Source organism: Mustela nivalis (assembly GCF_964662115.1).
Source record: "Mustela nivalis genome assembly, chromosome: 6".
Lineage (NCBI taxonomy): Eukaryota > Metazoa > Chordata > Mammalia > Carnivora > Mustelidae > Mustela > Mustela nivalis.
In genome coordinates this window covers 56,331,534-56,356,890 of record NC_139025.1, presented here as the reverse complement: position 1 = coordinate 56,356,890, position 25,357 = coordinate 56,331,534, and the positions used below count along the sequence as shown (strand labels likewise).

General features: G+C 34.6%; 1 protein-coding gene across 9 annotated transcripts in view; it reads left to right on the top strand.

The window, feature by feature from the left end:
* The window catches only part of LRFN5 (leucine rich repeat and fibronectin type III domain containing 5), a 251,251-nt gene that overhangs the window by 95,953 nt on the left and 129,941 nt on the right, over positions 1-25,357 (top strand). For all 9 annotated transcript variants that reach the window (XR_014313178.1, XR_014313179.1, XR_014313180.1 and 6 more), the window contains exon 2: positions 24,709-24,880. The gene's annotated coding sequence lies outside the window, so the exon portion shown is untranslated. The remainder of the gene's footprint in view (positions 1-24,708; positions 24,881-25,357) is intronic.

The window sequence follows — 25,357 nt, the reverse complement described above, 5'->3', positions numbered from 1 at the left end:
GTTTTGTGAAGTGTTAAGTGTTATTGTCTATTCTAAACTCAAATATAATGAGAGAGTACATAGTTATTATTAAAAAATTAAACATTGCACAATTTACAACTTTTAAAGAATATAGATCAGGATTGCTTGGGGGCAAAACATTTTTAAAGTAATGATATAAACTCAGTAGATCAGTTATTTCTGTATCCCAATTTAAAAGGAGATGGAAATATCAATATATTAGTATTGACATTGGTATAAAGTAATTCTAGACCCTGTCTAGGGCCTTACTTAGTTCACAGTCATTTTGAAAAAAAACTAAGATTCTAAGATTAATCAAATTTCATTATGTATCATGGGTTATGAAAATTCCTCAGCACAAAATTTTAGAAAGCATTTAGCATAAATTTTCTTAGTCTTTTTTGAAATAGCTAATGTGATTATATTCTGCCAAAATATGTACTCAATAGAGGGTTTCCTATTAGTGCAAATGTGTTTACAGTAACAATATCAAGCTGTTTTAAAATGAAGATAATAGTAATCATTTTGATGTAACTATCAAGAAAATAGTATAGGATGCATTTTTAAATTTACCATATTTAATCTATAATTTAATGACTTAATTCTAAAAATTACTCAAAAAATAACATTTGGAAATAAATATTTAAAATTTTGTTTTGAGTTTCTCTGTCAGAAGGCAGGACCAGACATTCTGAACAAATATCTTAGTGTCAATAAGAAAAAAAGTTGGATAAATCTCTCTGTCTCTGTCTGTCTGTCTGTCTCTCTCTCTCTCACACACACACCCCTTATAAGAAATACATGGACACTGACTGAAGTACACAAATAAAGTAGAAAATAGAAACCTAGAGAGGTAAGCAACTTACTAATTTGTTAGTTGCTCTCAGGGAGGTTTTGGACTTCCAGTTTTTTGAATTGGTATATATGTTATTAGGGATAGGAGACAAAAGCCAGGACATATATCATTTGAGATAACACACAAGAGAAGCCTCTCTAAAGCCTAAGTCCTGGGGAGTGACATGCTTAGTGAATGAGAGAAGAAAAGACACTTTACACAGAGGGGGAAGAAAAACAAACTTTACTGCCTCGAATTTAGCACTGCGGCTATGGGAGGTGTGTAAATTGTCCCGTGAGAACTCAAAGCCTCAAACTGACTATTATATATGGAATAGATTTATGGTGTCAATTTGTTATATTTCTGGTTCCAGGCATTCTTAAGATGAAAATTGTTTTCAGATTGGTTCCTGGTTGATAGTGGTTCCAGACAACTGGCAGATGCAATAAGTTTCTCCCTAAAAGAAACCCTCCTTAAATATGGGATCCAAATAATTTCATAGGTAAGATTTTATTAACATAAATCCACAATAACATATCAGAAAATACATGGGGGGGCATTATGAATGAGACAATATGACCAAGCAGAAGTAATAGAAAACAAAATCAGAAATCAGACTCAAGGGGCACCTGGGTGGCTGAGTGGGTTAAGCCTCTGCCTTCGGCCCAGGTCATGATCCCAGGGTCCTGGGATCAAGCCCCGTGTCGGGCTCTCTGTTCGGCAGGGAGCCTGCTTCCCTTCCTCTCTCTCTACCTGCCTCTCTGCCTACTTGTGATCTCTGTCTGTCAAATAAATAAATAAAATCTTTAAAAAAAAAAAAGAAATCAGACTCAATGTTTTCAGATTTTAGAAGGATGTCAAATTATAAAACCTGTGTGTGTGTGTGTGTGTGTGTGTAATAGATACATAGAAAGGAATAGGAGACTATAAAAAGAGCCAAATGAAAAAAATAATGTTAAAATTAGCAATCTAGTGAATAGCAGATTGGATATAATAAAAGGAGGAATTCATGAACTGAAGGGAGAAGTGAAGAAATTACACACACACACACAGACAATGGAAGTAGGAATGTGGAATATGCAAGAGATATTAATAGACATGAAAGATAGTTTGGAGAATCTAATATATATCAAGACAGCTTTCTTATCTATAAACTGGGTTTATCTTACTATTTTCTTTGTGTGTGTGTCATTTAATGTCTTTCAAGAAAGGGTTAAAAATTCTTCAAAGATATTCTCTAGAAAAATATTTTGAATTTTGAGTTAGTGTTACTTATTGATACCTTCTTCTAAAGCTGACCCTAGATTAAATGTCATTCCGAAGAAAATTATAATAGGTTTCATTATGAAACTTGACAATTAGTAAAATTAATGAAGAGCATAAATTATCAAGAAGAACCAAGACGCATTTAAAAAAATAAATATGCTTAGGGGTTTTTTTTTGGCCAAACCAAATAGCAACAGTGTTCATCTAACTTGAATATTTAAGACAATGTGGGATTAGCACAAAGATATTCAAGAAAGAGTCAAATGAAAAAGAATCTACAAACAAATCCAAAGATATATGACAACTACAAAATAGAAGGGGCTTTGCAGTTCGTTGAGGGGGAAAAATTGGTTATTAATCATGCTTTGGGAACAAATGATTATACATGTGAAAATACTTGAAATTTGTGGCTATGGTACTCTCAGATCAATTGTAGTTATAGTAAAAATTTAAGTGTGCAAAATGAATCTTTAAAAATTTTTAAAGTAAATAATAGGAGAATATGATATAAAGAAAAATATCTAAGCAATGCATCAACAATAAACAGTAGAAAAATATGTGCAAACTGTACAGGATAATACTGAGAAATGTGACTCCCATTATATTAGATTTTTTATATCTAAATATTCCATAAAACACAGATAAGTCATACTTCTCTTCATTAATACACACTTGAAGAGCTATGTAACACATACATAGGTGACAAAAGATTCGTATCAGGATATGTGAAAAATCTATTCACAAATTAAAATCTCTATGATCACCTGAAAATGAGCAAAAGGCATAAATGTTTTCCAGAAGAGGAAATAAGAATAGTTAATAAACCAATAAAAATGCATCTACTATTACTGGTAGTGAAAGAAATAGAAACTTAAAATACCATTTCAAGTTGATCATATTGACAAACCCTAAAATATTCATAAATCAAGTTATTAGGGTATTTAGGCCAGCATTTGTAGTTTTGTCCGCTAGTAAGAGATAAGTTGGTACACTGTCTTTGTGAAACAGTTTGTCATTACAATTTGTAAGTTTGAATATGTGCATACCTTATAACCTGATAATTTCACTACAGGAATAACATTCCAGAGAAGTTCTTAATGTGGCTACATTTCTTATAACAGCAAAATTCAGAAATAATCCAAATGTCCACTGACAGAGCAGTGAATATGTAAATTGTGGTATATTCATACATGGGAACATTTTACAGCATCAAGAGGCAAAATTAATGATATAATAGAAATGTAAAATATGAGACTCAAGAATGTGGTTACTGCATATGGGTGAGGTATGAAATGGGGAGGAACACGGGTTTGAGAGTCATTATTATTGTCTTCTTGAGATAGTGTGAACATGTACATATACTTGCTTCTTTTTCTTTTTGATGACCCATACATATTTGGCCATGCATCTCCTTAAAGATTTGCATTAAATCACGAGGTTTACCAGGACAACATTAATGTGTTGGTTTACCTACAAAGCCAAGTATATGATACTTGACACATAATTACCATACAAAAATGGTTGCTGAATAGTCTTCATTATTTAGAAACTATTTTTGTTTAACAGTTTCCAATTAAATTTCTCCCCTTCCATAGTGAACCATTGGTAAACTTTCCGACCCTAATAGGAATTTAAAGACAGATATTTCTTATTTTTTAAGATGCATAGAACAGTGGTATTATAGATTTTTGGGTCAAATATATTAAATCATCATGATTTTCCAGAACTTCTCATCCCAACAGTGCTGTTCTCATATATTCTTCAAACCTCCCAGAATAAGGACTATTAATGGGGTTATATGAAATATTAGTGGGGAAAGATATAGAGAGGCAGACAGATGTCCAGGATCCTCATACTCATGAATAGAAGGAAATTATATATTTTAAAGAGAAGACTATAATGAAATGGAAAGAATGAAAAATAAATGAGAATGAAAACATCCCCCACATATACTGCTTCCTCAAATAAACTGCTCCTCATTACTATTCTGAAATGGTTTGCTTAAAAATCAAAGAGGAATTCTCATAGGACCGGATCTTTGACATTTAAAAGATTTTTTCTTCTTGTCTTCTTCCTCTGTATTGAGTCATCAGAACATTCTATCCTCTAATCCAGTCATATGGAATGTTTAATTGACTTTACCTTGGGTTTTAAAATAGCTTTATAATGTAGGAATCATAATGGCTTTCTATGGCTCCATATCACAGGTTTGAATTCCAACTCTTTGTCTTTTTTTTTTTTTTTAAGATTTTATTTATTTGTTTGACAGAGAGAAAGAGATCACAGGTAGGCAGAGAAGCAGGCAAGTGGAATGGGGGAAGCAGGCTCCCTCCTAAGCAGAGAGCCTGATGTGGAACTTGATCCCAGAACCCTGAGATCATGACCTGAAATAAAGGCAGAGGCTTAACCACTGAGCCACCCAGGCACTCCATGTCCTTGGTTTTTATTAACCTCCTTTAACAGAAGGACCTCAAATCATATATTACATCTGGTCTTATTCTGCAAGTAGAGACTATTCTTTCAGAAACAAATGAGTTTATAATTCTTCCTGGTTCCTATTTGGCTTTCTTCCTGATTTCTCTTCTTCAAGTCGTAGTTCTCAATGGAATCTTTTTTTTTTTTTTTTTAATATTTATTAGAGAGAGAGAGATCACAAGTAGGCAGAGAGGCAGGCAGAGATGGGGGGAAGCAGGCTCCCTGCCAAGCAGAGAGTCTGATGCCTGATGCGGGGCTTGAGCCCAGTACCCTGAGATCATGTCCTGAGCCAAAGGCAGAGGCTTAACCTGCTGAGCCACCCAGGCACCCTGGAATCTTTGTTCTAATGAAATTGTTTTTCCAAGTTCTAGTTTCTCCCTCATTTTTTCAACCTTTGGTTTTTGTTAAACTAATTTATTTCCTGAATCATAGCATCTTTGTTTTTACTTACTGCTTTGGAAACATAACACATATGCACATATGTACGCACACACACAGTCTCCTATCAGTGATCATTTTGCACATTCCTGCGATAGTATTTCATGAGCTTATAGATTAGTGTTTTAAGATGTCCATTTCTCTTTACTTTGTACAACCGCATCCAGAATGCCAGCCACATAACCTCCTTACCTTTAGTATTTTCCAAACTCTGGTCTCATATCAGTCTCAACTTCCTCTGTGACTTTTAATAGGCACTAGTCAATCTCTAGGAACAGTCCCTCTAATGTTCCTCATTGAACTGAAGAGAGAGAGGGGGAATTGCATATCTCCTTTCTTGTATGAGATGTAAAAAGGAAAATGCCACAAGATTCCTAAAAATTCCTCCGAGAAGTCTTATTGCTCATTTCTTTACCCACAAACCTCTTACTTGCCTTATGAGAGTAGTATGAGTCAAAAGTCACTAAATGGGTTTTAGATCCTGCCATCATGATATGGGCTATATGGCTGCCATTCTAACTAGGGAAATAGAAAGTAAAGAAGGTTATACTTCCAGTGATGAGTCACTGATAGGTACAGAAGTACCTATTTCCAACTGATCAGATGTGAAACTCTTTTAGCAAACAAGACTGGGTTTATATTAGTTTACCCAAATGTGGATAAGAGACAAATGTCTGATGGTTGAAACAAGAATCACGCATGGCGACCTAGAGGAAATGCATGCACTGTGAAATACAAGCGTACTTGTCACTTTTATGCACTTAGCTTTTGTGACTTCTCCCAAAACTAAGGCAGAACATATCTACTTTTAACATCTTATTAGGCATAGATAACAATGTAAACACCTTTCAGTGCATATACGGGAAGATAACTGGTCTTATATTAAGAGAACCAACTATGGTATTGGGTCTGTTATTAACTCAGAGACCTTGGAGAAGTTACTTAGCCATTTCATACCTCCACTTCCTCATCTGTCAGAAGGAAATAGCATATCTACTTTATTAAAGCTAAATGCTGACAAATAGGTTTACAATAAGATGGTTATGGGATGTAATTCTAGAATATGTACTTTTCTGTCTTGCAGTTTGAAGTATCACTAGTACAAGTGACCACTAAGCTTATTGAATTAGCCAACCATATTATTAAATGTCAAGTTATGTACCTGTCCTTTGATTTGTTTGGCAAGGATTAGAAAGGGCAGAGAAGTATGTCTTTTGCTAAAAACGGGCAAAAATACGAGTTATTGTAACCATTCTTAAGCTTATATTTTACATATACTTACCTATATTTCACATTTAAAAAATCATAACATAAAATGCTTTCTTTCTAGAATTACAGTTGTTTATATTAGTTGTTTATCATGACAAGTCTGTGTCTAAAGGATGACCTTATCACGTGCAATAGACATTATGTTTGATTTCCTCAAATCCATGTTATTTCTCCCTGATTGCATAGCCATTTAGGCGATGAGGTAAAGCTCCACAGTTTAGGCTTGATTAATCTAAGCCAGTCATCATAATCCAACCGGTTTTGGTAATAGTCGGTTTCAGAAACCCAGCTCTAAGCATGCGAGTGATTGCCATTCCATCACGACTTTATGAGTGGACACGTGACCTCTCTTGAGCCATTAAAATTGGTAGAAGGGGATGTTTCAGGATTAGAGAGAGAGGTTTTTGCCACTTCCCTTGTGGCAGGTGAAACTGAAGAAGCAAGGACTACCAGACGTCCTCCTACAATCGCAAAGGGGAGTAGACTCAGGATGAAGCTGAAATGCTGGACTGCAGAGTGTCAGACTAGAAAGCTGCAGGGTCCTCAGTGACTTTTCTGAAGGGCTTTTCCTCTGGCCTTCCAGAATTATGAACCAGTAGAATCTTTTGTCTTTAGTCATCATCATGAAAAGCAAAAAGAGCTCCTTCTGTAGGATTGTGTTCTTTTGGTTGTCTCACTCGTATCCTGACGTGGGCACTCAAATCATACAAAAGGGGCTTATGTACATATTTATTGAAATACATCATCTTCTTGTTTGTTCTAGATAAGCCTTTCCATTTCAGCAAAATTTATGTTTTGAGTGAGGATTTTATTATTTTTAAGCGGATAGCTTTTAAAATGTATGAGTTCTTAAAATATGAAAACAGCCCAAGACTATAAGGCTTGTAGTCATATTGCATGGTATTTTTATATTCATTATGCATATGTATATTTTAAGAAGTCACTGCTAAAATTATCTGACTAAGAGCTATTATTTCAGGTCACCCACATATAGGCTTTATCGTCACCACTCTTTTTATCATGGTACCATAAAACTCAGTAATCTGTAACCTTCACTTTACCTCTAATACGACTTCATTATATTCTCCTACATTCTCTCAGATCACACCTTTTGTTTCTGACAAACCAAATATTGTTTAAATATTTTTTTTCATCCTTTAAGATTTTACTATATATATAAAATATTGGAAGAGAATGTGTGTGTGTGTGTGTGTGTGTGTGTGTGTGTGTGTGTAAAATATATATATATATATTAGTTTGGGAGAGAAGACAAAAGACACACCAAACAGAAGAGAACCCCCCCAAAAATGTAAACAAAAATGTTTGCTAAAAGTTTTTAGTAAACTTCAACATAAGAAATGACAGATTGGGCTTGAAGACATTATACTGAGGGAAGTAAACCAGTCACAGAAAAAGAAATACTGTGTGATTTCACTTATATGAGTTAAAATAGTCAGACTCATAACAGCAAAGAATAGAATGGTGGTTGCCAGGGGTTGAGGGGCGGGAGGAAATGAGGATAAAATTTCAATTAATCAAGATGAAGTACAACATTGTCCCTATAGTTACAACACTCTATTGTAACTTAAAAATCTGTGGAGAGGGTAGATATCAGTTAAGTGTTCTTACCACAATACAATAAGTTAAAAAAAATCTAATGATAATTTCTGTTAAGAGGAAAAAATTTCTGTTATGTATTTAATATTTTATTTATTTGAGAGGAGAAAGTGTGGGAGTATGAGCAGGGTGGGAAGGGGCAAAGGGAGTGGAAGAAGCAGGCTCTCCACTGCGCAGGGATCCAGCCCGGGGTCCTCATCCCAGAACCCTAGGATTATGACTCAAGCAAAGGCAGATGCTTAACTGAGCCACTCAGGCATCCCAGCATTCACATTTTAGGGATAGAAAACTGGAGGCTTAAAGACATTCACATCATCCCCAGGTGATAGTTATTAAGAAGTAGGGTCACCATAACAATCCAGGGCTAATCTAATTCTGAATCCAAGGTTTTACCTTGTGCTTTCTGCTTCCCATTTGGTTGCATGGCTTCATCTGTTGTTGGGCAACAGTTGACTTTTGACTACATCTTGCTTCACAGATTTCATTCCTATATATCATATAGGCAGTTAGGTCAGGCCTAGCAAGGTATCTTCCTGTTTCTTCTAACCCTTACCAGATATTTTCCACTGCCTGACACATGGAAACATGTCAGCTGGCTCAAAATGGAAACCCAGAAGTCCTCCTTAATTCCTCAGTTGCTGTGCCATCCTTTGGAGAGGAAAAAAAAAAAAATTATACTTATACCTTTCTTACCCTCAATCCAATCTATCTATCAGGTGTTGCTTAATATTTGCTAAGATTACTGGGGTGCCTGGGTGGCTCAGTGGGTTAAGCCTCTGCCTTCGGCTCAGGTCATGGTCTCAGGGTCCTGGGATCCAGCCCCGCATTGGGGGCTCTGCTCAGCGGGGAGCCTGCATCCCCTACCGTGCCTGCCTTTCTGCCTACTTGTGATCTCTCTCTCTGTCAAATAAATAAATAAAATCTTCAAAAAAATATTTGCTAAGATTACCATAAATTGTCACAGTGATGTAATTATTTCAAAGTTTCTGGCCAAATGGTATTTCTCAGTCTCCACCAAAGTGTATCGCTTTACTTTTTAAAATCTTTGAAGATTGTTTAGGAACTATAAAACGATTTCATAGGACCTCTACGTCCCCATATACTGAAGACATATTCTCTTCTTCTCTGAAATAATCTCTGTTTACTCCTAACTCTGCGATTTCGTGTATTTTTTGCTTTCTCTCATGTTAGGCTGGAAGAATGCTGGAAAAAGTATTGTTTAAATTGTTAACCTCTTCTCTCCTGAATAGAAAATTATGAAATTTCTCATAAGTTATTTGATAATGGTTTTGTCTAGTTATTTTTCTAAGCTTACTCTTACAGACCCAAGCATATAATACCAAGTGTGATTAATGATCATAATAGATTAATTAGACAAAATGGGAACATATTACTTAAACAGTTTGGCTTGTTATATGCTATAGGACTGTGCCTATTTGGAGCTCAAAAGTAGAATACAGTCTTTGCTTCTCTCATTTATTATTTTCAACATCTGTGTTCCTTATTATCCCATTTTGTAAATCTGATTATTCAAAGGAATCAATAGTACTTTCATTATTGCTTGGCTTTTCTATAAAGTATCTCATTTTTTCTTCCCAATTCCTATCAGTCAAAGCTCCTCTTTCTTAAGTCATAGTTCAGTGGAACTCAATCTTTGTTAAATAAGCAATATACTATGTGAAATGTAATTCTTGCTAATGAGCATTAAAGCAAATAACACAAATACATCCTTTCAGGAACATTCTAGAAATAATAAGTAGAAGAATATCTATCATGAATGAATTTTCATAAGGACATTAGAATGTTGAAATTGAAGCCTGATGTGCCCCTGTAAACACTTAAGAACTTCAGAGCACCTGAGTGGCTCAGTTGATTAAGTGCCTGACTTTGGCTCAGGTCATGACCTTGCTTGCAGACCTGGGATTGAGCCCCACATCAGACTCCCCACTGAGGGGGTCTGCTTCTCCTTTCTCTCCCCCTCCCTGTCTCCCCACCCTTCCCCCCACCTCACCTCCACCTCGTGCTCTCTGTTTCTCAAATAAATAAATAAAATCATATATATATATACACACACACACACATCTATATGAACTTAGTGATACTTTCTCTACAATCTAAATAAGGGTTTATGTGTTTTTTCCTACTCTTTTGACTTTTTAACAACAATCATGAGAATCAGTCATTACTTTTCAAAGGCTCTTTAGAAGTTCTAGAGGAGAACATAGGCAATAACCTCTTCAACATTGGTCACAACAACTTCTTTCAAGATACATCTCCGAAGGCAAGGGAAGCAAAAATGAAAATGAACTTTTGGGACTTCATTAAGATAAAAAGCTTCTGCACAGCAAAGGAAACAGTCAACAAAATAAAGACGCATCCCACAGAATGGGAGAAGATATTTGCAAATGACACTACAGATAAAGGGCTGATATCCAAGATCTATAAAGAACTTGTCAAACTCAACACCCAAAAAACAAATAATTAAGTAAAAAAATGGGCAGAAGACATGAACAGACAATTCTCCAAAGAAGACATACAAATGGCTAACAGACAAATGAAAAATTGTTCATCATCATTAGTCATCAGAGAAATTTAAATCAAAACTACATTGAGATACCACTTTACACCAGTTGGAATGGCAAAAATTGACAAGGTAAGAAACAACAAATGTTGGAGAGGTTGTGGAGAAAGGGGAACCCTCTTACACTGTTGGTGGGAATGCAGGGTGGTACAGCCCCTTTGGAAAACAGTGTGGAGGTTCCTCAAAAAGTTAAAAAATAGAGCTACCCTATGACTCAGCAATTGCACTACTGCATATTTACTCCAAAGATACAGATATAGTGAAAAGAAGGGTCATATACACCCCAATATTCATAGCAGCAATGGCCACAATAGCCAAACTGTAGAAAGAGCTGAGATGAATGGATAAAGATGTGGTCCTTATGTATAATGGAATATTACTTAGCCATCAAAAAGGATGGATACCCAGTTGTGGGTTTTATTTTTTGTTGTTGTTTTTTTAAGATTTATTTATTTGACAGAGAAGGACAGCAAGAGAGGGAGCACAAGCAGGGGGAGTGGGAGAGGAAGAATCAGGCTTCCCGCTGAGCAGGGAGCCTGATAGGGGACTTGATGCCAGGACCTTGCGATCATGACCTGAGCTGAAGGCAGACACTTAAGACCTGAGCCATCCAAGTGTCCCATAAATAAAAAATATTTGCATCAACATGGATAGAACTGGAGGCGATTATGCTAAATGAAATAAGTCAAGCAGAGAAAGTCAATTACATGGTTTCACTTATATGTGGAACATAAGGAATAACATGGAGAAAGCATGGACAAATGATGAGGGGGAAGTCAGAAGAGGAGATGAACCATGAGAGACTATGGACTCTGGGGATCAAACTGAGGGTTTTAGAAGGGAGGGACATTGGGAGATGGGTTAGCCCAGTGATGCGTGATAAGGAGGGCATGGATTACATGGAGTACTGGGTGTTATATACAAACAATGTATCATGGAACAAGACATCAAAAAGAAATAATGCACTGCATGCTGACTAACATAACACAGTAAAACAAACAAACAAATAAAAGGCTGTATAGCTTTTGATGCACCATCTTCTCCTCTGTCAGATTATTCTATTATTAACCTTCCTCCTTTTGTGAGGTTCAAGCATGTTATAGTTAAACTGTATAAATATGTACCAAATACTAATATGAGTACTAGTTTAATAGTTGATAAGTTTTCAGTCAAAAGACTAAATCAACAAAATATTTGCCAGAGCAATATATGCATATAAAATTAACATGAATAAATAAACTATTGTAATTGTATGTAACTTTTTTATATAAAATTATTTATTTGGCTTTCAGACTGTTTACTAGTGGTTTTTCCATATCTTGCTCTTAATTTGAATGTTGTTTTAGGACAGGGTTATAATACTGTAGCATTTTATGAAACCTTTGCAATATGTGCATACCTGTACACAGTAAGGCACTTCCAATTGAAAATGGAACATCCATTAGCATTTCACAGTAAAAAAGTTCTTATCAATCAATCATTTATTTGAGGCTAATGAATTTATACATGGCTGGAAGAATAAAATCTTAATACTGGAAATGAACTTAAAAGCCATTTTAAATTAAAATGGGTGAGCTGTTAATTGGTACTGTTTTACCTTAATAACATTTAGTATTGGGGTAAGTGCTCTATAAATTTCAAATCAGCAATTGAGGTGAAGTAGCAAAAGTCAAGCATCATGGTATGGTAAAAAAATAAATAAGTAAAAAGTAAAAATGAAAAAACAAGAATAAAAACAAACTATCAACAACAAACAATTTTAAAATATTAGGATTTGAAGTCTAAAAAGTATGGATCTTCATACTGGCAATACCTTTGGCTGTATATACAGCTCCGAGCCAGAGTCCTTTTACTGTCTGTATGACTAAAATATTTCAACTGTGAAAGTTATCTTGGTTTTGGAAAGATTTGTGTGTTGGGGGGCAGAAAGTATGGGGGTAGCCAGTAATCTCAAATGCAATTACTGTCTCTCACTCCAGAAAGGCCAGTTGCAGATAGGAGTGAATTTGATATTCCAGCATAGTATGGAGATATTTATGGTTTTATGATATCAAGAATGATATCGTACTGAAAAAAGCCATATGGCCAAAAGAAAAAGATGTTTAAAAAAAAATTCATCCTCCTTTCATCTTTGCTTATGGGTTGATTATTAAATGCTTTTTTGAAGTATCAAAAGAAGTTTTACTTTTCAGGAACTCCATGTTAAAACATCTAGACCTTTTCTCAGAGGTTTTTTTTTTTTTTTTTTTCGTCAGAAGCTTCTTATAGTATTTAATATTAATTCAGACTATGACCAGTCTGTTGGAAGAAAACCATCTGAATGGTCCTAAATTCATTCTCACTTAACGTAATTTTGTTCATGACCTGTGTCCTAAGAAAACCACCTTTCTTTCGTCTTAACTTCTTTAGGAATCTCTTCTAGCTTTAATCACACACAGATTACATTAGGACATCCTTAAGGAGCTTTTATTTTTTCATTTCAGGTAGTATCTGCTTTGTTTTCATGGCACTGCAATAACATGGCCTGTCCTTATTTTCAGATCAGTCCTCATTTAGTTGGGAGATGCTGGTGGTGATGTTGGCAATATTTCTCCTCTGTGTGTGGCTTTTACAAGATTTAAGGGGCTGTACCTTACGTTGGGCAGTCTGCCATCAGTCACATTTATTGCATAAACTTGCAAGGTCAGCAATCACTAAAATGCATGCAGACAAAATTAGCTGGTGTTGCTTCTTTCTGAAGAAAACACAAATAACATGGCTGTTAGTAACTACCTCTTTGAGAGTTCAGAGTAACATTTTTTTAAAAAAATCTGTAGTTGAGAGGAAAATGAAAGACTGGATAGAACCACTCAGCAAAAAAGTCTGACAGTTTGTTGAACCTCATAGAGATAGATCATCTTAATGAACTCAAAGATTCTCAATGAAGGAAAAAAACACCTCTTTCAAAAATTGGCCAAAAAATCTTAACTATAAAAATAAACTGAAATATATATCCCTATCTATGTTTTAATAAGACAAGAATGTAAGACATTGCATGATCCTTGTACATGTTTCTAGTCCTTTAATTAACTCTCAGATTTCCTTTGCAAATAAGAATTACAGTCTTTTTCTAGACTTCTAACTTTCTTAATTCTTCATCATTAAGAGAATCCATCAAATCTCCTGCATAAGATTGGGAATGTTTCCAAATTTTATAGCTGTCTTTTATCTTGAAGCCAAAACATTTTATGAGTCTCTTGGTTCTAATGTTCTTAACTCAGTTGAATATCTGAGCATTTTAGATGAGAGACATTTTTATCACTTTGACAAAAATGGTAACTTTAATTTTAATGACTCCATCAAAAATTGATCAAGTATGTTGTTTTTGTGAGGCCTTTTAAGAAAAATGAACTTACTAACCGATAATGTTAAAGACCCATCCATTTTGGCTTAAAAACTCCCCTTCAGCTCAACACACGAATTAACTATTTCTTTACATATGACATCTTTTAAAAAATGAATCTGAATTGCAGTTAGAAATTCAAAGTGAAGTTTCCAATAATAAGCTCACTTTTTTGCAATTTATCATATAATCAGGTTATCAAAAACTGTATTCCCTATCTCTATTTATTTTACATTAATCCCTTTTAAGTACAGAGAGATTATTAATGTGAATGAAAGTACTTCTGCAATTTCAGTAATTTCTTACCTTTGTTAAATAATGCTTGAATGGCTCCTGATATTTTCAATACTTTTATGGAAGAGATGATTTTTAAAATTAAAGTATGTTGACACACAATGTTACATTAATTTCATGTATACAGCACAGTGATTTGGTAAATCTATGTTATGTTATGTTCACCACAAGTGTAGCTACCATCTGGAAGAAGTTGATTTTTTTTTAAGCTTTTATTTATTAGAGAGAGAGAGAGAAAGAGAGAGAGGGAATACAAGCAGGGGGAGTGGGAGAAGGAGAAGCAGACTCCCTGCTGAGCAGGGAGCCCAATGAGGGGCTCAATCCCAGGACTCTGGGACCATGACCTGAGCCAAAGGGAAAAGCTTAACAACTGAACCACCTAGTATCCCCGAGGTAATTTTTTTTTTTTAATTGAAAGGCTTTTTTTTTTTTTCTGTATTTTTGTACTCTGGTTTAAAATTGAGTAAAAAGGGGCGCCTGGGTGGCTCAGTGGGTTAAGCCGCTGCCTTCGGCTCAGGTCATGATCTCAGAGTCCTGGGATCGAGTCCCGCATCGGGCTCTCTGCTCAGCAGAGAGCCTGCTTCCCTCTCTCTCTCTCTGCCTGCCTCTCCATCTACTTGTGAATTCTCTCTGTCAAATAAATAAATAAAATCTTAAAAAAAAAATAAAAAATAAATAAAATTGAGTAAAAGGCCCTTGTGAGATTATTTCACAGGAAGTGCCCAGAAAAGTGCCTTGCACAAAATGTGCATTTGGTATCTAGTGGTTCAGTTTCAAAAGTGAAAAGAAATTTTGTATTTATATAGTCCAAGTCTTAGTTAACTTTGTAACTAAAATATTTGATAATGCAAGAAATTAACTTGCCCAACTTGAGTGTTGAGTCTAGGACTAAGGTCAGAGCACGCACAGACTGCAAGTCCTTGTCATTCTATTGTTTTCCTTTTGCTTATGGTTGAAATTATCTAAACCTTTTATTTTTTTGGTTGGTTTATTGCTATTGTTATTAACATTATATTTTTAGATCTTGTGAATTTGGGGGGTCATTTTCCTCTAAGTATGCAAGTATCTGGTGTTTGCAGTGCTCCTCTACTTTTTACATTTGTCTCAAACTTAACTTATTTGATACTTTTTAAAAGGTAACTCCCCTTTGACTAGCAGCTATATTCCAAGCTTTTGTGTTAATTCTTCACTTACATGATTTCATTTAATTTTTATATAAAATATATTAGATGAGGTCATTGATGCTTAGGTAAAAGGGCTTTCTCATAAACATATAGCTAGTCAGTGATAGAGTCACAATTTTAGGTGTGTTCTTTGTAGCACGATGTTTGCAGTGGCTCAACAGCAGACGGATACGTACCAAGTTACATTTGTGCTCCTGCTACCATCCTACTCTAAAAATTTTGTCTGTGTCCTGGGATATGGGAATCATTTCCTAACTTGTTTCTCTTCCACATTGGCCAGCATTAGCCAGGATAAATAATTATTTGCTAATATAAATTTAATCATGTGACCCATTCTTGGCTTTTATATGTATGTGGGGTTCTTTTCCCCCTCTCTGTCTCACTTCAACATTGAGGCTAATTTTGGAAGATAAGGAGGTAGCTAGGCAAAGAAGAGGGAAAATAACACCGAAGGAGCGGTGCCTTAGTGGCTCAGTCAGTTAAGCTGCTGCCTTCAGCTCGGGTCATGATCCCAGGATCCTGGGATCGAGTCCCGCATCGAGATCCTTGCTCAGTGGGAAGCCTGCTTCTCTCTCTGCCTCTGCCTGCCTCTCTGGCTGCTTGTGTGCTGTCTCTCTCTCTCTCTGTCAAATAAATAAATAAATAAAATCTTAAAAAAAAAAAAAGAATACTGACGGAACAGCCAATGCAGAGTCCTCACATATCCAAAAGTCTAGTTGTTTTGAGGATTTTCAAGTATAGTGTGAGATTTTCAAATTTGTCTTTGAAGAAATATGGGTTAGTATGCTTCGAGCATAGGGGATCAAAAATGTTTGAAACAAGATTCCTATGGGCCTTGTATGCCATACTAGAATTTTATATATGACACATAATTTGATATATATTTTATAGAGACAATTATGGTGGCAGCAAAATGAAAATGTAGAGGACATGTTGTCTTGTGATAAGAGGGAACAAAAATTCCATTTATGAAGCTGTTGTATTAATGTATGTAAAATAGAGTGAAATAGTGAATTATGATAATGGTAGTGAGGAACAGGTGCAAACATATCTAGGTATTAAGGACATTGAATGAAGAGAACTTCATTGATTAGATGAGAAAATTTTATCCTAATTTTAGGTGTCATTACTGTCTAAGTATTTCATTAATTAAGAAGTAGAGTTACTGATGCAGGTTATAAAACCACATATTTTAATAATGTAATCTCAAAAATGGTAACTTAAAGCAAACATCACTACGCATGCATGCTCATTTTGAAACTTTCATTTCTGTATTAAAATACATTTCTCTTCTGTTTATTCATTTTTGATATATTGAGATAAATTTCAACATATATTGCCCTTAGCTCCAAAATAAATTAGAAGTGTGCATAAATGATTTACCAATTTAGCTTCTGTGAGTTAAATTTCCATTTTATTTCTTATTGCTCACATCCCTTATAGTGCTACCAATTCTCTTCTTTCTTGACATGACTTGGTTGAAGTTTCCTGTGCATGAATAACTTTTTCTAAAATTGTTTAAGATGGAATTGAATGGAAAGATACTTACAAGAATCAGAGATTCTATAATCTGTTCTTTTACCTGCTACCAAATAACAGTATGGCTTTGTGCAAATGCTTTTTTATATTTGAGCCTTTGAAATGAGATCAAATAACAGTGCTACCTGCCTTGTAAGACTATTTTGAAGACCACACTAAATAATGTGTGAAAAAGCTTTGAAAATGGCAAAGAACACACAAAATTTTTAAGTTAGCTTTTTATTCTGAGGTTAGTTACACCAATGCAGAATCATTTAGCTAATGCATATAATCAACCTAAAGAAGAAAATTAAATTGTACTCTTAGAGACTTAAAGTTCACAGAGCTAATAGCATTTAGATTAAATTTAAATGCACACATTTTTAGTTATAAAGGAAGTTACAGTTCCCTTGGTCAAACATCAAAATCATAGACTAGAACGTATTGAAAAAATAATTAACACTAAACCCCTCACCCACACACATATGTGTTGGAGTAGGAATGTATTGCCTATAGATATGTCTTAAGATTTGAGGTAAATTTTCTCATTTATAATCTTAAATATCATATTATAAATTCAGTGATGAAATATACATGTATCTATTTTCCTCATCACTTTGAAAGAGGCCACTCCACAGAGCCACACTCTCAGAGTGCAGGAAAGTCAGTTTGCCTTTGAAGAAGGACCAGCCTAAACCTGGCTGGATCATTAGAGTAGTCTCATAAAATATTAACATTAGAAGGTATTCTCATGGCCATCTCTTCCAACCTTAAGCCCTACACAAGAACATCACTTTTTTTTTTTTTAAAGATTTTATTTATTTGTCAGAGACAGAGGGAGAGAGAGCAAGTGAGCACAGGCAGACAGAGAGGCAGGCAGAGACAGAGGGAGAAGCAGGCTCTCCACCAAGCAAGGAGCCTGATGTGGGACTCGATCCCAGGACCCTGGGATCATGACCTGAGCCGAAGGCAGCTGCTTAACCAACTGAGCCACCCAGGCGTCCCAAGAACATCACTTTTGATAGTTACATAGAATGAACCTGTTGGCTAACAGTGAATTCTCAGGCAGACCATACTAATGCAGTGCTATGAAGATAGCGTGCTCCTTATTATACAAAATCTCCATGAAGTTCTTATCCTTCAGTCCATGTCTCTGAGCTTAACATCACCACCTCTCTCCTCTTACAAAAGGTTTTTGAAGATATCGGCCCTGTTTCTTATCGTTTTCCAAGATAATATTTCCAGTTTTAGTTTTCAACCATTTTTCACTGTAGTGATTGGGATTGGCCATGCCTTCTTTGGGAGTCTGTCCCTAGGTATGTTTTGCAAGAATTCAGAATAAGACAAACAGTATTTCAGGTGTGGTTTGACAAGGACTAAATAATTCACTGTGGCTATTAAACTTGTTGTTCTAGGTATTTCTTTTCTATTAATGAATGCTGAGATTGCAGCTCTGAAACTATTGACCCTTAGGACTATGGGGACAATTAATACCCTAAGTGTATTTTATATAAACTGCCTTTAAAGACATATCCTTCACCCTACACTATAATCGTTTAGTTTTTTAATCTAAGCATCCTTACCTTTGGCATCATTATATTTCATTTTGACAGTCTTGGCCCCTCCATTAAACCTATGGAGACATTTTTAAATCCCAGTTTTGTGTCAGTCACAGATTCACAGATTTAATAAGCACTGTTTCTTATGTCTTCTTGCAAGTCAATATTAAAATGCTGAACAAGAAAAGATCAAGGACAACAGGGTTACTGTCTAATGAAATAATGTATCTGAAAGCAATTTGCAAACACTATTTTATATTCATCTTTGGTTTTGTGTCCTTCCTTCTGTTTTATACTTCTCCCTTTATAATCCGACCTTATGGAGAATTTCTCCTCTGCAGTCTTCATAGTTTAACTTTCCTTCCAATAACCTCTTTACCATCAGAAATCATTTCTAATTGTATGATACAGATTTTGCTTTTAGAACTTTCTAAGTCCTCTTTTCTTTTAGAAACTTTCTCCCCAAGTGTTACCTCCCTGGGATTTTTTAGTATATTATTTTCCTTTGTTTGTGGTTAAAATTCCTTAATTTGTATTTTTTAAATGTCTGTTGTATGGAGGTGAGCACGGTTGATGCTGTGGGGCACACAAGGATCCGTATGATATTCTAGGGACTCAAAGAGTTTGTAGGCCAGTAGGAAATATGGGGTTGTGAATTATAAGTGTGCTTCTCTCACTTCCTTTCTCTTAGTTCTTCTCTGGAGTCATTAAGTATGGTTTTAAGCCAGCCCTTATCCCCACAAAGAAGTATTCCTTGGGCTTTTAGATATTTTCTGTACTCATATTGCTTTTCAGCATATTTGCAGTGTTTTCAGCTCCCTGTCTTCATGTGGTCCTTGGATTGTCTAAGATTGCTCCAAAATCTTTTAAGCCCACTGTGAATCTGCTTCACAGTTTCTCAGTAGTTACTCAGGACTTACAGACTCATGTTCAACTCACTGACTTTAGTCAAATATATATATGCGTTAGGGTTTTTATTATAGAGCATGTTCTCTCTCTCACTCTCTTACTCTTTCTATCTCTCAATCCCCCTGTATCTATGTACATTAAAATATCCTACCTATGTATATGATATAGTATGCTAATACACACTTACGTGGGTATGCATAGTCAAGATACTTTATTCATATATGCTTAAAGTATATATTTCTAATATATACTATATAGATATTTCTATTATATATATACATATTTTTAATACAATTTGTTAAACATTTTGATCAGAGCTTAAAATTGATTAAAAATGAAGAAATCACCACCACCAGAAAAACACAGACTCCTTGTCCACACTACTAAGCATTTTCTTCCACTCTTAAACCACCTCACATTTCCCAAACACCAGAAATCTACATTTTCTTTGGTTATTAACTAAAACAGGAAAATACCAGTTAAGAGCAGGTTGAGACTCTACTCAACCTCAACCCGTAGGGCACTCAGCAGTTAGATAAGTTACCGTACCACATTGCTGGTATAAAATCTAACCCCTATCCTGACAATAAATGCGGCAGATGCACTCTAGTACCCAAAGCAAGGAGCAATTCAATCCTTTTCATTCACTACTAAATTTAAATTTTTTCCAGTCTTTCCTGCGAGACACACTGTAACCCAGTTGTGATTTGATAAAGACCAAATAATTATTATTTTTAAGATTTTATCCATTTATTTGATAGACAGAGATCACAAGTTGGCAGAGAGGCAGGAAGAGAGAGAGGGGGAAGCAGGCTTCCTGCTGAGCAGAGAGCCCGATGTGGGGCTTGATCCAGGACCCTGGCATCATGACCTGAGCCAAAGGCAGAGGCTTTAATCCACTGAGCCACCCAGGCACCTCAGGACCAAATAATTCATTACAGTGTTAAACTTGATGTTCTAAATATTCCTTTTCTATCAATGAACGCTGAGACTGCAGCCTGAAGTTGTTGGTCATTAAGTTTCACTCTAATGTCACTCTAATCTATGTAATGATATACCATTACATAGATTCACATGCAGTTGCGATAAGTAATTCAGAGTGATCCCATATACCCTATGCAGAGTTTTATTCCTAATGGTAACCTTTTGTAGAACTGTAGTACAATATCTAATGTTACAACCAGGGAACTGACATTGAGAAAATCTACTTATCTTATTCAGGTTGTCAGTTTTACTTATACTTGTGGGTATTTACATTTTGTTTCCTAAATTTTATCACATATGTAGGTATATATGTACACAGTCAAAATACGGAACAGTTCTATTACCACAATTCCTCCTGTTAACTGTCTATACTTACCCCCGCCCCTCCCAAGTAAAGCCTGCACCGTGGGTTGTATCTTACTGAAATACAGCATCACTTAAAATTATTTTCTTGAGTTGTTAACAGGAAATTACAAATGCAGTAATACAATTTTTAGGTCACCAAGATTCATGTTTTATTTAACTGCTGAACTCTTGCTATTATAGGAAAGGAATGAGTAGTAGTTCTCATTTACAAAGTGACATTTACATTAAGCAACAAATTCCCTAGCGGTGCATTACTTTATTTATCATATGATCCTGGGTGTGTATAGTAATGTGTAAACATTTTCCTATAGCTGGGTGTATGGTACACTTTTATTCAATAACACAAATAGATTTCCATATTCAATCAGGGTATCTAATTTTTAAATTAGGTTTTCACAGTACTGGTGATGAGGCAAACATGTTGAATCATAATATTTTTATGGATCTCCCGAATATCTATGTATTTCAAAAACCCTTATCAAAAAATAATTTCTGATTTTATTCTATATTTCTGGTCCAAATTTTTTCAAGTTATTTGTGTTAATAAAATAGCATTGCTTATATTATACCCTTATTTTTGGAGTAGTCCACTAATATCATGGCTATATTATGCCAAACAATATATTATTATCAAATAAGTGAGTGACTAAATTACAGTGAAACCATCTAATTCATTTATTCATCATATATTTTAAAACAACTGGCTTTTTGCATCATGTAGATCAAACATCCAGATGACTAAATGTTTAATTTTTAATTATTTTCAACACAAGGTAAATATAATTAAAAACTAATGAGATCACCTCCTTCATGGTATTTATTTGTACCATTAGAGGTAAGATGGAGAAAGATTAGTAATGATGCTTTTTCATGGGTTCATAATTGCTCAAACAGGATCTTTAAATATGAAGGAATACTTAAGATTATGTTACTGCTGCCCTTAAAATATTTCAAGGGTTTCTTTAGTGGTTAGTGCGGTAAAACTTAGGGCAACCCTAGGAAGAACTTGCTGAGGGAAACAAAATTATCACATGCCTATAATGAATTTTATTCCAGGTTGGTACTATCAGATATATGATACCTTGAAATAATGACAACTTTTTGTAATACTGTTTTTCATTTTAAGAGAAAAAACTGAGTAATATGGTCATTGCTGTGATTCCAATCCAGGTTCATAAGACTTTTAAAGTCCTGCCTTTATCGATAGTGAGACTTGAATCGAAGTATATGTTCAGACAACTGATGAGCACTTAGCAAAGACCTTCAGGGGAAGAAAATACCACTAGGATCTAGAAGGGATCGTGGTTCTCCATTTTGAAAAAAATATTCCCTAATAACTTTCTGAGTTTTGCCTATGTTTCCTGAGTTCTTTCAGAGTTTAATGTTGACATTCAAGATAATTGTTGGAGAAAGAACCATATTTCTTGGGAATACATGTACATAAACAATAACGGTTGCCAAATTTTCTAAGACTGTGGAAGAAGGCCAACATAGCAACTACTTGGAACTAAGGGACTGATCAGAATTTCTTATAAAATGTTTTATTTCAAGATATTATCAAGTAGAAAAGGACATCTTTGTAAGATCACACCACAAAATTGCAGTATTAGAATACCAACCTAAAACCTACTATTTTTGGCATTGTGCTAACTGAAATATATAGATTGAAAAAAAACAAAACAAAAACCAAAATTCAGGACCTTCTTTTTGTTTCTTTACTATAGAATCTTATGATGGTTTTCTGAAATCTTCATTTATAATATCAGATATAAGAGCATTGATTTGGAGTGAACTAGCCTTAGATTAAGAATCTCAGCCCTTGTGAAATAAATCTATGGTTTGACATTAAGTTCTTAGGGAAAAACAAAAAACAAAAACAAAACAAAACAAAACAAAAAGAATCTCAGCATTGCCTGGTGCTAGCTATATGACCCTGCCCAGGGTTAGCTGACTTATGTCTATCCCAACTTTTCATAGCAATGTATAAGAATATGCATTTATTTCATTTGATTCTTGGGAGAATTGGTTTAGATAATAGATGCTTTTTGGAAGCTGGCAGATAATAAGTACTTAATAAAAGAAAAGGTAAGATGTCATTAATAAATGATAGAACCATATATAAAAAGAACTTTGGGTTATTAGAATTTAGAAAGGATTGTATCAGTTACTATACTTTCCATGCTAAAATGAAGGTGTAGAAATAGTTGATCATTAACCCATTTTTATTGTTAGTATAAAAATTGGAGACATTAATAATACTTTGCTTTTGCTTTATACTACCTCTTTACAATAGAGAGGGAACATAATCAGAGTTTCAATAACAGGATTCTGGACCTAAACATTTTACTTCTAAGAATTTATTATAAATGTACTAACTGATATGTGTACATAGATGAATACAGACATCGGTTATATCATCTTATAATAAAATCCTGGGCATTTGCTTATTTTCAACTAGGACACATTATGAGCAGATTATATTGTATGCATATGATAGATATTCACAGATAGAAATGAATAGAGTTGATGATAGAAAACAGGAGTGATCTTCATGGTGTATGAAATAAAAGGAATAGAGCAAAATAGGTAGATGTATAAAAATCCATACACAGACTCACATTCATACATGCATAAAGTATTTCTGAGAGGAAGTTCTGAAATTTGAAATTGGTTTCTTCTAAGGGGTACATGTCTTGCTTTGAAGGGAGATTTGCTTTTGCATTTCTTGTATTTTTTATCATGCATATAAAATGTAAAAATTAGCTTAAAATATTCATGGAAAGAAATAAATAGCAAAGCAAACAATAGCTGTCTCAGGATGGTTGGCATATGATTGACTTATATTCATGTGTGTGTGTATGTGGTATATCTGAGTTATTCTCTGATTCTCTAAGATGTATATTTCTTTTGTAATAAATATAATTTTTAAAGAGATAGAATCAGTTGGCAGATTCATAAAGGTAATTTGAAACGAACTTTATTCCACTTTACCATTAATCTGTGCACTGGTTTTGAGCATTTTTGTGTAATTTCAATATAAACTTTAAGCAGTAGCTTTACTTTTTTTTTTTTTTTAGCCCTAATTATCAGCCATCTCAGGACAATATAATCACCTTCTTAAATTTTAACTTTATAAGATTATTCCCACATTTTTACAAATGGAGACAGCAGAAACAATAAACTAAACCCAAATTGTCTTTGTATCATCTTATATTGTTCTTAATAATGCCCTTTGGAATTATATTATTCCTCACTTTTGCTTCTGCAGCTAAGATAAGTCATAGCTTAAGTAAAATTAGAATGCCTTTGTTCATTTCAAAAACATTTTTAAAATGCAGCCTATTTTTGCATTGAAAGTGGTAGTAGTTGAATATTAGTTGGCATTATTATATAGATGTTAGGGGGAAGAAAGTTAAATATTGTGTCGCATAAAGGTAGGTCAGTTATTATTTAGGTTAACAGGACTCCCAGAAATAGGTAGAAATCAACAATCTTCTGACCTAAAGTTAAAATACAAGTCACACATCTGAGTATTTCCTCCATAGACAGAGATGTGTTTAAATTAAAAGTAGATTTTTTTCTTGAAGGAAATACAGCCATCACAACATAAAACTATTTGCTGCTGTAAGGGCAGGATTTATGAGCTTTAGCCACTGCTGACTGGCCGGCATCGTGTGCTGGTACATAGTAGATGATGGTTAAACATTTCTTGACTTTTGTAATTTTTTAACATTAGTCTGCAAGTTGAATTAGTTGAAATGTAAAGAAAATTGAACTATAGATCTTTCTGTTGTTTTAACTATCTTCAATGAGGAGATAAGAAAACGTCTATAGATGGAAGACAGAATGCTGACTTATCTGTTGGAATCAGGGCCCTAGAGAGCCTTCTTATGTAAATCTGTTTAAATTCTATTTAGTGATATTCCTGGTATATTTTGAGATTGATCACACAGTTCACAGCAACTCTATTTTTCAAAGATACTTTATAAACATATTTTGATACACTTTTTTTGTGCTTGTCTCCTTTGAAGAGTCCCTGTAACCATTCAGCCAGGTGTTGGGAAGATATGTAGTAGCTGAGCATCCTTCTGACACTATCCTCAGAATCAGCTTTGGAGATGCTTTTACCCTGTCCGTCTTCTTCAGCAGCCAGGCAGAGTGCTGACTCCTTCACAGCAGCGAGGAACTCTTCTGGCTCCAGAAGTAAGTTGACTACATTCAGTTTGATTGTTGCCAGTGCTTTGAAAAATAGTTAGAGGAAATCTTGCAAATTAATGTACAAATTAAAACCAGGATTATTCATCACTGACTATTTCAATTTTTTGACTTTTATCTTTCTGGAGACATAGTTACTACTTTTTATGTTGATAACCTATATCTTTGTGGGGTTTTCTGAGATTTTTTTCAGGATTGCTTCACAGGATTATCCTGATTCATATTTACAGCTTTGAGACATAGAGAGGGGAGAGATTAAAATAATAATGTTTGCACATGAGCAAATGCAGTCCTCATGACCAGATATTTTATTAAAGTTGCTTATCTAATGAATTAAGAAGATGAAATCAAGTCTCCGGTCTTTTGATTCTTAAATATCGAGTTCCTTTTCTATGACTGTGATCTCCAGTAGTATATGGAGGGTAAGGGACTGGTGCAGGAAATGACATTTCTCTTGATTGGTTG